The sequence below is a fragment of the Hemiscyllium ocellatum genome, chromosome 23 (genome assembly GCF_020745735.1).
Source record: "Hemiscyllium ocellatum isolate sHemOce1 chromosome 23, sHemOce1.pat.X.cur, whole genome shotgun sequence".
In the NCBI taxonomy this organism is placed as follows: Eukaryota; Metazoa; Chordata; class Chondrichthyes; order Orectolobiformes; family Hemiscylliidae; genus Hemiscyllium; species Hemiscyllium ocellatum.
The window spans coordinates 20,230,896-20,247,903 of record NC_083423.1 but is presented as its reverse complement, the minus strand read 5'-3'; the positions used below and the strand labels follow the sequence as shown (position 1 = coordinate 20,247,903).

The 17,008-nt window shown below is 40.7% G+C and overlaps 1 protein-coding gene across 1 annotated transcript in view; it reads left to right on the top strand.

The window, feature by feature from the left end:
• Positions 1 to 480: 480 nt before the first annotated feature.
• The window catches only part of LOC132826687 (interferon regulatory factor 6-like), a 45,085-nt gene continuing 28,557 nt past the window's right edge, over positions 481 to 17,008 (top strand). The window contains exon 1 of the mRNA XM_060842756.1: positions 481 to 793. The gene's annotated coding sequence lies outside the window, so the exon portion shown is untranslated. The remainder of the gene's footprint in view (positions 794 to 17,008) is intronic.

The following is a 17,008-nucleotide window of genomic DNA, read 5'->3' as shown; positions in this document are numbered from 1 at the left end:
CACCACCTTGCGGGTTAGAAAATTCCCAAGATTTATAACCCTCCTGAGAAATTTCCCCTCATCGCAGTCTTAAATGATTGACCGCTTATGTGTGAATGCTGCTTTCAGACTGTCACCCTCAATTCCTCTCAAAAACTTTTATCTTTAGACGAGACACACACACATTCTAAAATCCAAAGTATGATCTGTGTAACCTTCACTATAAACGAATGCATTTGGGATTTCTGTACATAAACAACATTTCAAACAAATAAAGAGTTGTGGTGTTATGGGCGGGGTGGTGATTTTATATTTGAGCACTACCGAAATCACTCTCTGTAACCCTTCCATTACTAAACATACCCTCTCAGTTTGCAAAATGTCTTTGGGGTTGAAGATCGGTTTCATCTCCCTTTAAGTACTCTACCTCTGAGCAAAGAGGTGTCTGGCTCAGGAACCCGGAAGGGTGGGGACAGTGCAAGGAACAGCTGTAAGTTCGGCGTCATTTTACAGTTAAATTATTATAGCTCAGTTTGAAATTCAGGAAGTGACATTGCATTTCTCACATCCTCTATCTGGGAGCTGAAGAAGGAATTAAAATGTACTTTCGGTCTGACTGTCAGTGGTAGTCGAGATCCGAATAACTGTGAGAGAGGTGGATCGTCTTTGCAATATAAAAACAAAATCACGGGTCAAAATCCAGGTGAAAAGGAAGAAATTCCTGGTCCCTCAGAAAACCTGATGTTGGAAGTGGCGTAGGAATCGATCAAGTATGTCCTTGTGACCTGCTTCCGGTCTTTAATCAGTATTCCTGGTAAGAGAACATAAATCTCAAATTTTAAAGAAAATTAGGACCTTGGCTCCAGATTTTATTTGTTGTTTGTATTGCACTTGAAATCAATTGTTTCCGTGTTTGTTTCACTTTTTATTAACATGAATCTTCCAGTTGCATCATTATGTTATAATGGTTTTACCTGTCACGTAGCACACGACAGTAAACCAAAAGAGAAAATGCTGAAAAATCTCAGCAGATCTGGCAGCATCTGTAAGGAGAGAAAAGAGCTGATGTTTCGAGTCTAGCCGACCCTTTGTCAAATTTTACACAATAGTAAATGTTAGGAATTGTCACTTTCTTGGAGGCTTTTAACATGTTTTGAATATGTTGTCATTGCAAGGTTTATAGCTCAGGTTGAGGTTTAGGGTGTAGGTTTGCTCGCTGAGCTGTAGGTTTGATATCCAGACGTTTCATTACCTGGCTAGGTAACATAATCAGTGGCGACTTCCAAGTGAAGCAAAGCTGTTATCTCCTGCTTTCTATTGATATCTTTCTCCTGGATGGGGTTCCTGGGGTTTGTGGTGATGTCATTTCCTGTTTGTTTTCTGAGGGGTTGATAGATGACATCTAGATCTACTCATATGTTATCAAGTCCACCAAAGACAAAATTCCCAGTTTCGGGTCGGTTTGGGGGTTGTTTGACTCCAGTTCAATTGACTGGGACTTACTGGGGATTATTTAATCCAATTGTTTTTAAAAATATGTCTGGAGGGAAGTCCAAATACTAGATACCATGAGACACTGAATTTGTAGTTGACTGTGTTAGGCCTTACAGAAAAAAAAGTGCTAGGAAAACTCAGCAGGTCTGGTTATACCTGCAGAGAGAGAAACAGAATTAACACTTTGAATCCAATATGCTTGACTGGTCTGTTTGTGGTAATATTGTCTCTAGATTTGGAGATATAACAGCCATCCCAAAAAGGACAAACACCGAAGCCAATCTGCATTAGATATCAAATCATCAGAGGTTAATAAGTATATAAGAGAAAATGGACTAAGGCAAGATACGATTGAAGTAAAATTAAGTTTTTTTTTTAATGACCTTTTTTATTTGCAGGGAGTGAGAAGGACTAAGCTTGTTGAGTTTGAGAGATAGAGAGAAAAGCACAGGAAAAACAAAAAGTTTCATATATGGGGTAAGGAATTGGGAAGGAAGATTAAAAAAAGTTGAATGACTGTGTAAGAATAAAAAATAAATGTATACGGGAAGGGAGAGAGTAGAAGTTGTGATGAACACTCAAGGATACCAAGCAATGCTTGAACATGAAAAGGTGGTAGATGGTGCTACACCTTTGAAAACCATACCCTCCAACGCAGGAAAACAAGAGGGTCCCTGCCTGCAAAAATTAAGAAACAACTGTTTTCCAAATCTTGTAATCCTTCTTTAATGCAGTGTCTTTCCATGCCATGTCTTCTGTTTACAGGGGTATGGAATATAGATGTAGGGACATGGAAATATAGAAAGAAAAGACTATCTAGTCCATCAAGCCAGTTCCTTAAATCATGTTGAATGATTTAATTACTAGAACTTTTACTACACCTCTTCCTTAGCCTGACATAATTGGATAATTTATAAACTGGATTAGTCTTTGCTGCCTATTCAACAATTATGGTGCCAATTAGGGAATACAGACCAGAAGATCATGGACTCAATATCAGTTTGTGTTGAAATATAGAAGAACTATAATTGACTTCCGCAAATATGGGTTAGTGGCACCAAAGCAAACTGTAGAACAATTCTGTGATTCTGCCCCATCTCACGCCACCCCCACCCCGTTCAGCTGGGATTTCTACATACTATCCACTACTATTCCCTGAAATATGTGGAGGTGAATACTAATGTAGATTTAGTGTTGCCTGTGGGGGACTTACCTACCAGCTGTCATAAAGACTGATCATTTGTAGGAAGCACCATATGGCAGAGTGTGAAGGAATATGTCATTCTGACTTCACAGCATCAGTGGTTCAGTATTGTACATTGTCATTTCTGTGAGGTGTAATGATTTATGTGATTACTTGATAATAGTACAATTCTGGATTCTAACTTTCCAAACTTTTTTTTTGTCTGGAATCCAGACTGAGGGGACCAAATGTAGTGTGTCAAAGTTTGCGGATGACACTAAAATATGCAGAGGGCAGCTAAAAGTATGCGGAGGGATATAGATAGGTTAAGTGAGTGAGTGAGGTCTGGCAGATGGAGTACAATGTTAGTGAATGTCAGGCCATCCATTTTGGTAGGAATAACAGCAAAATGGACTATTACTTAAATGGTGAATAATTGCAGCATGCTGCTTTGCAGAGGGGCCTGGGTATCCTTGTGCATGAATCGTAAAAGGTTGGTTTGCAGGTGCAGTAGGTAATTTAGAAGGCAAATGTAATATTGTCCTTCATTGCGAGAAGGTTGGAATTTAAAAACAGGGCGATTACGCTGCAGCTGTATAGGGTGCTCGTGGGGCCACACCTGGAGTACTGTGTGCAACTGTGTACAGTTCTGGAAATCTAAAACTAAAAACAGGAAATGTTAGAAATGCTCACCTAATCAAATAGCCTGTGTGAAAAAAGAAACAGAAGCAACATTTCAAATCTACGTATGTTTGTCAAAATTCACAAAATGCTAGAAATGTAACATTTTAAACAAGAATTCTAAACTTTATGAAACTGAAGGAAACTATTCAGCCCATCATGTCTTTTGGTTGAAAAGCACCTATTGTGCCTAATCTCACTTTCCAGCTCTTTGTCCACTACCTTATAGTTACAAAACTTCAAGAGCGTAGCCTAGTACTTTCTAATATAACCAATGACTCTTCACTATAACTTTTACACTGATTCTATCCCACTTATTATTAGGATACTCACTACTGGCATTATAGGCCTACCTACAACACGTGGTCTTCAGCTGTTCAAGAAGGCAGCACACAATCACCTTTGTATGGGCAACTTGGGATAGGCAATAAATTTGGTTCAGTTAGTGATGTTCATGTCCCACAAGTGAATAAAAAAAATTTTAAAAACTCCAAGTATTCCTGCCCTACTGTTTTTTCCAGTTCTCAGAAATTTATCTACATATTAATTATTCTACATCCATCTATTTGAGTTTATAATACAGTTCTAGCTATTTGTCAGTTTAACCTATACATCCTCATTTAATGGTCTTTCCTGCTTATCAATCTTCCTAGCAGTTGTATGTATATCATTAGCCAATATTGTGACCCTTTTTTTTCAATCTCTCCTTTCGTTTATCCAATGAACAATAATCACAAAAATTGAGCTGCTATTCCTGTGCTTCAGTAGGTCAAATTTCAGTAATAGTTATGATATCAAGCTTGCGAGTGTCTATCTCTGCTTTGAGCTCACGTACTAGATTCTTTGCATTGAAATATATACCTTTTAAGGACTGCTAAACTCTTTAGACAATTCTCTAGGATTCATTTCCAGTAAATTTTATGCTCATTTTACTAAACTATTGTTTTTCATTTTCAGTTTTGCCCCTTTCCCTTCTGGATCTATGCTCAGCTGCCAATTTCCCTGCTAAGCCAGTTTAAACCTTCCCACCAGCTCCAGCAGACCTCCCCACAATGACATTGGTTCAGGTCCTGTTTATATGTAACCCAACCAACTTGAATAAGTCCTCCTTTTGCCCAGAATCAGTCCCAAAACCTCAAGAGTCTAAAGCCCCCCTCCTGCACTACTCTTCCAGCTCCGCATTCATTCACTTTATCATTTGATTACTGTGTTCCCCAGTATGTGCCATCTAGTGTGGTCAAATTGTTATTTGGCAGTTCAGAACTTGAAAATTGATGAAAAAATACATTTTGCTGAAGTTTCTTCTTATCAGGACATTGTAAGAATACCGTTGTGATTCCACGATTGGACAATATTTGTTAAATTACTGTGTGAACACTGAAAATTACTCTGACAACGAATTGAAGATTGTCATTTGGGCCTGCAGAGTGACACACTTGTACACACTGGCAACTACTATATTTATACACAGGCCCGATTCTTTGCAAACAAAAAGAACATGTACACACATTGTGCCCATTCACACAACAAAGTAGGCCGTCTGATTAATTTCTTAGGGCAATGCCATGACCAATCAGAGTCATCCTACCTAGTTTAAATTTAAACAAAGCTTGGCAATTTATTGCCAGTCTTCATCTAACTGATGCATTTTCCATGGTAACATCTCATTAAATCAGATTCCATTTGCCAACCAATCAACACTGTTCTCATACTATATAAAATGTTGTTCCCTTTTACATTGCTACTCTAGTGAATGCACCAATGAGTGCAAGATGAAAATTCTCAACAAAATGTGTCTATTCTGCCATATTCAAGAGCAGTTCAGATTATTACCTTTTGAAGTTCTATTTTTTTCATTTATTTCTTTACTGCCTAAAATCTTCCTGGAGGAATGTATCCGTCTTTCTATTTGTGTCATTGATCGTAATTTTGACCATGATCTTTTGCTGTTGCCCTCCCCCATATACTGCAGTCACACAATGAGATCCTTTACCCTGGGACCAAGAAGGCAACATGCCATCCTGGAATCACATCTGTGGTCACAAAAATATCTCTCCGTCCCCTAACAATTGAACTTGATGTTTTTCTGGCCCACCTCTCTCACCGCCTCATATCAAAATTATCTGTAGTGCTATGGATTTGCCTCTGGTTGTACAGTATTCTCCAGAAGAACTATAGACCAGTGAGCCTGACGTCAGTGATGGGCAAGTTGTTGGAGGGCATCCTGAGTGACAGGATGTACATGTATTTGGAAAGGCAAGGACTGATTAGAGATAGTCAACATGACTTTGTGCGTGGGAAATCATGTCTGTCAAATTTGATTGAGTTTTTTTTTAAGAAGTAACAAAGAAGATTGATGAGGGCAGAGTGGTAGATGTGATCTATATGGACTTCAATAAGGCGTTCAACAAGTTTTCCCCATGGGAGATTGAATAGCAAGGTTAGATCTCATGGAATACAGAGAGAACTAGCCATTTGGATACAGAACAGGCTCAGAGGTAAAAGACAGAGGGGTGTGGTGGAGGGTTGTTTTTCACACTGGAGGCCTGTGACCAGTGGAGTGCCACAAGGATCAGTGCTGGGACCTCTACTTTTTGTTGTTTACATAAATGATTTGGATGCGAGCTTAAGAGGTACAGTTAGTAAGTTTGCAGATGACACCAAAATTGGAGGTGTAGTGAACAGCGAAGGGGCTTACCTCCGATTACAACAGGATCTTGACCAAGTGGGTCAATGGGCTGAGAAGAGGTGATGGAGTTTAATTCAGATAAATGCAAGGTGCTGCACTTTGGGAAAGCAAATCTTAGTAGGACGTATACACTTAATGTAAAGTCCTAGGGCGTGTTGCTGAACAAAGAGACCTTGGAGTGCAAGCTCAGGGCTCCTTCAAAGTGGAGTCACAGGATAGTGAAGAAGGTGTTTGGTATGCTTTCCTTTATTGGTCAGAGTATTGAGTACAGGAATTGAGAGGTCATGTTGCGGCTGTACAGGACATTGGTTAGACCATTGTTGGAATATTGCATGCAATTCTGTCTCCTTCCTATCGGAAAGATATTGTGAAACTTGAAAGGGTTCAGAAAAGATTTACAAGGATGTTGCCAGGATTGGAGGATTTGAGGTTTAGGGAGAGGCTGAAAAAGCTGGGGCTGTTTTCCCTGGAGAGTCGGAGGCTGAGGGGTGACCTTATAGAGGTTTACAAAATAATGAGGGGCATGGATGGGGTAAATAGACAAAGACTTTTTCCTGGTGTTGGGGAGTCCAGAACTAGAGGGCATAGGTTTAGGGTGAGAGGGGAAGGATATAAAAGAGACCTACAGGGCAACTGTTTCATACAAAGGATGGTACGTGTATGGAATGAGCTGCCAGAGGAAGTGGTGGAGGCTGGTACAATTGCAACATTTAAGAGGCATTTGGATGGGTATATGAATAGGAAGGGTTTAGGAGGGATATGGGCCAGGTGCTGGCAGGTGGGACTAGATTAGGTTGAGATATCTGGTCGGCATGGACGGGTTGGACCGAAGGGTCTGTTTCCATGCTGTACATCTCTTGACAAGGGAGCAGGATGTACTTGGGGCTTCATTATTAACTGTCTGGATCCCCTTGTCTATTTTGAGGTCACCCTTTCCCTTTCTACCTGCACACGTAAACAGCCAGGTAAAATATCAGCCAAGTGCTGACAGCTGCTGTCGAACCACAAAGCCTGGAGTTGGATCTCCTCTGGCTTTACAACACTTCCTGCACAAGGGCACCTGAGACATGAAATGCAACCTGGAGTTCCCATCTGGCACAAATGCACATTCAATAGGGCAAAAAGGAAAGGTTGTTTAGATTAGATTAGATTAGATTAGATTACTTACAGTGTGGAAACAGGCCCTTCAGCCCAACAAGTCCACAGCGACCCGCCGAAGCGAAACCCACCCATTCCCCTACATTTACCCCTTACCTAACACTACGGGCAATTTAGCATGGCCAATTCACCTGACCCACACATCTTTGGACTGTGGGAAGAAACCGGAGCACCCGGAGGAAACCCACGCAGACACGTGGAGAATGTGCAAACTCCACACAGTCAGTCACCTGAGTCAGGAATTAAACCCGAGTCTCTGGTGCTGTGAGACAGCAGTGCTAACCACTGTGCCGCCCGCCACTGTGCCACCGTGCTGCGTGATGGGTGGCAAGCAATCATGGTTAGATGAACTGCAGTATCACCCCCAGCATGTGATAGCCAAGAATATTAAGCATTACAGTATCAAAGCAAGAATTAAGGTCTCAGTCAACTGAGATGTAATTGAATAGTAGAGCTGAGCACAATCATTTCTTTGTTCCTATGTTTCCAAATTTTCTAAGTAAATCATTATTGCTGTAACATCTTTTATTCAATAAGAATTACTTCTATTTGTCTAATATATTTCATGTAATAAAATGCCAAGACACTTCACAAGGTTTTATAAAATAAAATGAGATACTTGGTCAGTTAAGCAAAATCTTAGCCAGAAAAGGTAGTTTTTAAAGTGTCTAATTTAAGCTTGGGACCAGGCGAGCTCAGGGTTGACCTGAGATGGAGCAGGATAGTGCAATCACGTTAAAGGCTGCAGACAAGCTCAAGAAGCATGACACAGGAAATTTTATCTTTTGTCATAGTCACTTATGATTTTGGAAAATAGCCATTTCAGTAGCTTGGCAGTGGTGGAATCTGGATTGAAGTATTCCAATTTGAAATTCCAAGAAAGCTTGGAATAGATTTTGAAGATAACGACACATTCAAGGAATTTGATAAGAAAAAGAGTGTTGTAGATGGGATGGTGGTTTGCAGGGATAGAGTGGTCTAGTGATGGATTTTTAAGGATCATGTTGACAGCGGCAGATTTAATGGACAAGGAAGTGAAGGGAAAGAACTATTCACAATATTGTACAGAAGAAATTGTGTGGTCTGCATCTGAGTGGAAATAGGATTAAGGAAGCAGTAGGTGGATGTTATGGGCAAAATGAGCTAAGAAGGTGCATAGAAACATAGAATCAGAAAATAGGAGCATGGGTAGATGATTTAGCCTGACCAGGTTGCTCCACCATGAAATATGATTATGACTGATCCTTTAACTCAATACCAGATACCTACTCTCTCCCTATACCCATTATGTCTAGAAATCTATCTCTCTTTTTCATAAGTGGCCTCCACCATGGCTTACATGGTAGAGATTTCCACAGCTTCACCACTCTCTGAATGAAGACATTTCCTATCATCGCAGTTCCTAATGGTATTCCTGGTATTCTGAGACTGTGACTTCTTGTTCTAGACCCTCCAGCCAGGCGTAATATTGTTCCTGTATTCGGTATGTCCAACCCCACCAGAATTTAATGCATTTCATTGATGTTCCCTCTCATTTTTCTAAACTCAAGTGAATGCAGTCTTAGTCAACAATATCTCCTCATAGACAAATCTGCTACCCAAAAATCAGACTAGTGAACATTCACTGATCTCTTTCTATGCCAAATATATTTTTTCTTAGGCAAGGAGACCAAATCAATGCACAGTACTCCAGGTGTGGTCTCACCAAGCCCATGTACAGGGGCAGCAAGACATCCTCCCTCCTCTGCTGAAATACCCTTGCAATAAAGAACAATATGGCATTATCTAGGCCATGGCTGCACCTGCATGCTTACTTTCGGTAACTGCGAAACTAGGGAACCCAGATCCCTTTACACATCAACATTTCACAATCAATCAATGTTTAAATGATATGCTACCATTCTATTTTTCCTTCCAAAGTAGATAACTTCGCATTTTGTCCATGTTATACTGTGTCTGCCATATATTCATCTACTCACTCAACTTGCTTAAATTGCCTTGAAGTTTGTTTATTTCCTCCTCATAATGGGCAGCACACTTGGAAAAACTACACATTAATCCCTCATCCAAGTAATTGATATATGTGAATAGCTGGGTCCAAATCTGATCCCTATGATCCTCGCTAGTCACTGCGTTCCACTCTGAAAAAAATACTTTTCAACTCTGTTTCCTGTCTGCTAAATAATCTATGCTAGTATATTATCCCAAATTCTATTTGCTTTAAAGTTGCATGCTAGATGTGTATGCAGGATTCTATCCAAAGTTTTCTGACAATCTGATACATCTGTGAAGCTTACTGCGGTTGGAGAGAAACCAGAGGAAGATGTGAATTCAGAGCTAGGGCAACAAGGAACTTTAGAGAACGTGTAGCCAGCTTGCATAACAGCCATTGCCTACAACCAGAGATACATATACATTCTTTTTTAAAAAATATTTGTTTTGGGATGTGAACATCAATGGCAAAGCCAACTTTATTATCCCATCCTTATTTACGGTAAATAATGGTGACAAGACACATATTACTGAATTATGTATCAGAAGGTAGTTAAAAGTCAGTCAGATAAGGCAGCAAATTTCCTTCCCTGAAGAGGATTAGTGAGCTAGAAGGGTTTTTAACTGCAGTTTGGTAGCTTTGTCATTATTATTAATAATACTAGGATTTTACTCCAGATTAAATGAATTTAAATTTATCCAACTCCCATAGTGGAGAGTCAAGCTCAAGTATCATTAGTTTTGTTTTGGGCCTATGGATTACTAGGCCAGTAATGTTAACACTACACTATTGGCCCTTATATAATCCTGTCCAAAAAAGGGGGATACAGACATTGAGAAAAAGTGCCAAAAACCCCCAGGGTCATACCAGAATTAAGAGGATATACCCATCAGAAAAGACTGAACATGGTGTGGTTCTTTGAAAAGAGAAGCTTGGGGGGGTAACCTGTTGTTGTGAATGCATCCACCATTTGTGTGTGTGTGCGCATGTGTAAATCTCTCCAATAAATTAGTACTGCATAGGAATCACTGATAGTACCTATTAGGGCTTAAGGAACTCTTTTAAGGTGATGATACATACATTGTATAATCATCTTACTTAATATTCTTCTTCTCCTATAGAGTCAATGGTATGGTGGTATTGTCAATGGACTAGTAAGCCGGAGATCCAGATAATGTTCTGGAGAACCAGATTTCAAATCCTGTCTGACAGATTTTGATAACCAGATGTAAGTCCCGTAGTCCTGACATATCCGCAAATATCCCTTTTATCAATGATAGGAAAGCCAGCACATCAGTGCAAACGAGAAGGCTGAAGCATTTGTGACAGTCTTCAGTCAGAATAAGTAATAACCTGCTCATTGACGTTGAGTTTGGGTCCTGCCAGGGACACTCAGCTCCTGACCTAATGGCAGCTTCACTTCAAATACAGATGAAAGAGTTGAATTCTAGAGGCAGGGTGAAAGTGAATACCATTAACATTAAGGTAACATTTGACTGACTTATTGTCCATTGCTGGTTGCCCTCAAGAAAGTGGTAGTGAGCTGCCTTCTTGAACTGCTGTCGTCCATTTGGAGCAGATAGACCTGCAATTTTGTTGGGGAGGGTGTTCCAGGATTATGACCCAGTGACTCCAAGGCAATGGTGATATATTTCCAAGTCAGTATGATGAATGGTTTAGAGAGGAACTTGCAGGTGGTGGTATTCCCATCCAGCTGCTGTCTTTGTCCTTCTAGATGATGGTGATTGTGGAATAAGCCTTGGTAAATTTCTGCAGTGCTTCTTATAGATGGCTCACAATGCTGTTACTAAGCATCCGTGATGGAGAGAGTGAGTGTTTGTGGATGTGGTCCCAATCATATGGCAACTTCATTCTGAATGATGTCAAGCATCCCAAGTGTTGTTAGAGCTGACTCATTTAGGCAAGTGGAGAGTATTCCAACACATTCCTGACATGTGTCTTGTAGTTGGTGGACAGTCATGAGGTAAACAGGATTCCTAACCTGCTAATGTAGCACTCTCTTTCAACTCTATATAGTTAGTCCAGTATAGTTTCGGATCAATAGTAGCTCTAGGATGTCGATAAAAGGGGATTCAGTAATGGCAATGTCATTGAGTATCAAAGGCTGATGGGTAGATCCTCTGTTGTTGGAGATGGTCATTGCCTGGCACTTGTACGGCATAAATGTTACTTGCCACTTGTCACCCTAAACCTTTATATTGTACTGGTCGTACTGCATTTTGACGTGGACTGCTTCTGTATCTGAGGAGTGGCAAATGGTACTGAACATTGTACAATCATTAGTGAACATCCCCACTTCTGACATTATAGTAGAACAGAGATAGCTGATAAAGTTGGATGGGTCTAGGACACTACCCTGAGGAATGCCTGCAGAGATACTCTGGAGCCGAAATGATTGACCTCCACAAATCATAACCATCTTCCTTTGTGCTACTATGATTTAAACCGGTGAAGAGGTTTCTCCCGATTTCCGTTGACTCCAGTTTTTTGCTCGGGATCCTTCGTGCCACACACTGATCAAATGTCAATGGAAGTCACTCACACCTCATCTCTGGAGTTCAGCTCTTTTTTTCCTTGTATGAACCAAGGCTTTACTGAGGTCAAGAAATTTGTGGACCTAGTGGAAACCAAACCAAGACCAGTGAGCAGTTACAGCTAGGCAAGTGCTATTTGATAGCACTGTTTATGACACTTTCAAACTGTCTGTATACTGTTGCAGAGTAAACTGAGGCTGTAATTGATTGGGTTGGATTAGTCCTGCTTTTGTGTAGAGGACACACCTGGACCATCTTCCACATAGACAGGTAGATGCCAATACTGTAGCTGTACTAAAAAAGCTTGGCTGGGGTAACAGTGACCTCTGGGAGAAAGTGAGGACTGCAGATGCTGGAGATCAGGGTCAAGAGGGTGGTGCTGGAAAAGCACAGCCAGTCAGGCAGTATGCAAGGAGCGGGAGCATCAATGTTTTGGGCACAAGCCCTTCATCAGGAATAACAGTGATTTCTCATTGACGTATTAAGAAAACAAGTCATTTTCTTAAGGATCCCTCCTTTGACTTCCAGCTTTTCCATTATTACCATTGAAAATTTGCTGGTCATGTGGTTACCCATGGCTTATAACTCTGAACATGCCTAGGTAATTCACAAATGCCCAGGGGAACCACCCTCTGAGGTCTCAAATGACCCTTCCAAGTCTCCAAGAGCTCCCTCATAAAGATTGACAGTGTTTCACTAATTGCCTGCACTCTCCCACATGTCACTTTTCTCCCAGTGTTCCAGGATAAGTGACTCTCCCTGGAGAGTCATTTATATTGAGCCTGTCTAAGACTTCCATCTCTGTTGCAACAAAATCATTGACTTTTTACTTGGGAATCTTTGTTTGGAGAAGGCGTGTTGCTCATTACTGCCCTCCAGTCTAGACAAGAAAATATATTTTTCAGCATTTTTGGTGTCTTGTGCTCCTTCTCAGTTTCAAGTTTACTCTCACCTTTTGTGTCTTCCATCAGTTCCCTGGACGCCCTCTTACTGTTGTGCTTCTACAAGGGAGTTTTACAGTGATGTTAAGAGTTTTTCCCGAGTCTCTCCGATCATCTAATTTCCATGGTCATTCTTGTATTTATATGTGTATCCCTTATCCAGGATCATTTCAGGATCTGAACATGGTGTTTTTCCCTTTCTCATTTTTAATTTGCTTGCATAATGAACCTTAGGAGCTTATTGGCCATGGGAATACACATTTTATCCAGCATGCTCAGCCTTATCCTTTATAGATCTTCCAGTTGTCTTCTACTGAAGTGTTATTGAACACCATTTTCTTCAGTTAGTTTGTTAGCGTTTTCCTTGATCCGATCTGCCAACAACTTCTCATGTCCCCTCCTGGCTCTTCTTTGCTCTCTCTTTAGGTTTTTTCTGGCTAACCTGTAACCCTCAAGTACCCTAACTGAGCCTTCACATCTCATCTTAACATAAGCTGCCTTCTTCCTCTTGACAAGAGATTCAATTTCTTTTGTAAACCATGGCTCCTTTGCTCGACCGCTTCCTCCCTGGCTGACAGATACATACTTATCAAGAACGTGCAGTAGCTGTTCCTTGAATAAGCTCCACATTTCGATTCTGCCCATCCCCTGCATTTCCTTCCCCAAACGATGCATCTTAAATCTTGCCTAATCGTATCATAATTGCCTTTCCCCCAGCAATAACTCTTGCCCTGCATTATATACCTATCCATTTCCATCGCTGAAGTAAACATAACTGAATTGTGATCACTTTCACCAAAGTGCTCACCTATCTCCAAATCTAGCACCTGGCCAGGTTCATTACCCAGTACCACATCCTTTGTAGGATTGTCTACATACCGTGTCAGGAAACCATCCTGCACACATTTGGACGAAAGCTGACCTGTCAAAAGTACTCAACCTATAGTATTTCCAGTTAATATTTGGAAAATTAAAGTCCCCCATAACAACTACCCTGTTACACTCAATCCTATCTGGAATTGTCTTTGCTATCCTTTACATCTCTGGAACTATTCGGAGACGTATGGAAAACTCCCAACAGAGTGACTTCTTTCCTGTTTCTAACCTCAGCCCATACTGCCTCAGTTGATGAGTCCTCAAACATCCTTTCTGCCATCGTAATACTGTCCTTAACTAACAACGCCTTCCCCTCTTTTACTACCTTCCCTGTTCTTACTGAAACATCTAAACCCCGGAACCTGCAACAACCATTCCTGTCCCTGCTCTATCCATGTCTCTGAAATGGCCACAACATCGAAGTCCCAGGTACCAACCCATGCTGCAAGTCCACCCACCTTATTCCAGATGCTCCTGCCATTGAAATACACTTCAAACCACCTTCCTGCTTGCCGGTGAACTCTTGTGATCTTGAAACTTTATTTCTGACCTCACTACTCTCAACCTCCTGGACACTGGAACTACAATTCAGGCTACCATCCCCCTGCTGAATTAGTTTAAACCGTCCCAAAGAGCATTAGCACATTTCCCCCACCCCGACCTCCCCAGGATATTGGTACCCCTCTGGTTCAGGTGTAGACCGTCCTGTTTGTAGAGGTCCCACCTACCCCAGAATGAGCCCCAATTATCCAGGTATCCAAAACTCTCCCTCCTGCACCATCCCTGCAGCCACGTGTTCAACTCCTATCTCTCCCTGTTCCTCACCTCGCTAGCACGTGGCACAGGCAACACATCAGAGATAACAACTCTGTTCTAGCACTAAGCTTCCACCATGGTTCCCTGAATTTCTGCCTTCAATCCCCATCCCTTTTCCTACTATGTCGTTAGTATGTATGTGGACCACGACTTGGAGCTGTTCATTTGTCCATGTATATAGTCCAGGATCCCATATGTCTTTTAAAACACTTTCTCAACCTGCCTTGCAACATTCAATTATTTGTGCAACATACTCCCAGGTTCCTGTATCCCATTCAAAATTGTATCTTGATTTTATGTTGCCTGTTCTCATCCTTCCTATTAATATGTATTATATCATACATTTTTGCATTGAAGTTTAATCTGTTATTTGTCATCCCGTTGCATCAGCTTGTTAATACCCTCTTGAAGTGCATCATTATAACCTCATAGTTCTTGAAAATTCCAAGTTTTGCATCTAAAATTTTGAAATTGTGCCCAACAGGGTCGAAAATCTGTAACTCCCTTTCTAACAGCACAGTGAGAGTACCTCCACCCCATGTACTGTAGTATTTCAAGAACCTGGCTAACCTCCTTGAGGGCAATTGGGGATAGTGAGTAAATGATGGCCTTATCAGTGATGTTCACATTCCTAGATTGGAAATATTGAAAACATTTGTCTGGGTAACTAATATACATCAACTCCTGGAAAAGCCCACTGAGTATCTTTTTAATCAGCCCAAAAACCACCCATTCAACAGTTCCTGGCACTCCGCTAACATATTCACAGTTCCACTCACACATGGGCTTCAATCTGTTGGGTTATTTTAAATGTACCATTAAAACATCTTTCCTAAATCTGTACAGTTTGCTCTTCAAGCTAATAAAGTCGCCTGTGGTGGAAAGTTGTAATGTACGTACCTCAAATTTTTCTGCTATAGATATCTTTTCATTGAAGCACATGCTTTTGCCACGGATCCCTGCCCATTATATCTGACAAGATTATTCCTGAGAGTTTAAACTGTACCTTCAGACTCTCTTTTCACTGATGCTTGTTGATACTGTTTGTGTTTTACTTCAGCTTACCTCACATTTTTTCTAGAAGTAATGGGTATACATACAACAAATTTAGACATCTTTGTCTTTTAATTAAGAAAGATGACACAAAGCTAACCACGACTTGGTTCCATGATGGTTAGTTTCACTTGGACATGGGACAGAACGACTGTTTTGGTAGATAGAAATGTTAGTACAGCACAAGAGAAGCATGTAAAATTTGAGGTCAGAGAAGCTGTGTGGACAGTTTTATAACCACCCCAGGAATCCTGACACACCACATCACAGTCAGCACATATTTCACATAATAATGCACTCAGTGCATCAAAAAATTCCTACATAGCTCCAAGTGCAGAGTGCTATAAGAGGGGGATTTCCACACATGCCTGATTTCATATTTCAGGCACCCCACTCCACCCACAATAATACAGAGGACTTTCCTGTTATGGCAGGTGTGCACATTTCTGCAACTACATGAACAGCACTGAGTCACTGGGTGGAATCTGATGAAGGGATCAAGTCACTTATATGTAGACTAATGAATGCCCATGAGTGAATTGGAGGCTGGAATTTAGTCAAGAGGTTTAAGTAGTTTATATGTAGAACAACAGATGCACTTGGTATTACAAAGTTTAGCATCTAATCAAAGTGTTTGAGTAAGTTTATATGTGGAATGATAGCAATTGAGGAATGAGTCACAGGCTGTAAGAGACTTGATGGATTTATAGGCAGAATAAGAAAAGCACAAGAGTGGGTTATAGGCTAATTGTAGGGTTTGGATGACGTAGGAGCAGATTTTGACTTTTGAGATCTGTTTGTGATGCTCTGTGATATCCTATAGTCTCAGGGTCCATGGCATATCTGAGCTAGGGATATGATCTGGATAACGAGGCAGGGTCGAGGCAAAACCACCTCAAAGTCCAAGGGATAGAATTGAGGGAAATTAGAGGTCTATGACATACTAGTAATTCTATAACTGACCACAAAAGACACTTGGGTCCAATTTGTCAGTTTACCCACTTGTGGTGTGTTCTTCACAGGATCTGATGAAACAGACAGAGAGAAAAGGGAACTTTTACTGAAATAAACCACTAGATTGCTAATCCTGCAGAACATGTACTCTGAATAAAGGGCCCCATTTGAAATGTAACCTCTTTCTCTGTATGTGTGTTGACATGTATATTTGTAGCAGTTCCTCTTTTTATTTCAGATTCACAACATTTCGTTTTTACTTCTTTCTGTGGCTGGTGATGTATATTTAAAATTAGATAAGTATTTGAAAAAGAGATTTGAATTTATATAACACTTTTCACATTTTCCGAATGTCTCAGCATTTTTGAGGCGTGGTCACAGTATAATAGGAAATGCGGCAGCTAACTTGTGTACTGCAAGTTCTTTCAAGCAGCAATGTGATAATGACCAGATAATTTGGTTTTGTAAAGTTGGTTGAGGGCTGGATGCTGCCCAGGGCACTGCAGTTATAACTCCCTTGCCATGGTATATGAGAGAACATGGGTCTCAGCTAAGCGTCTTATCCAACAGTGCAGGTAGTCCTATAGTGAAGTGTCCACACTGGTTAATGTGCCTAATCCCTGGAGTGGATTTTAT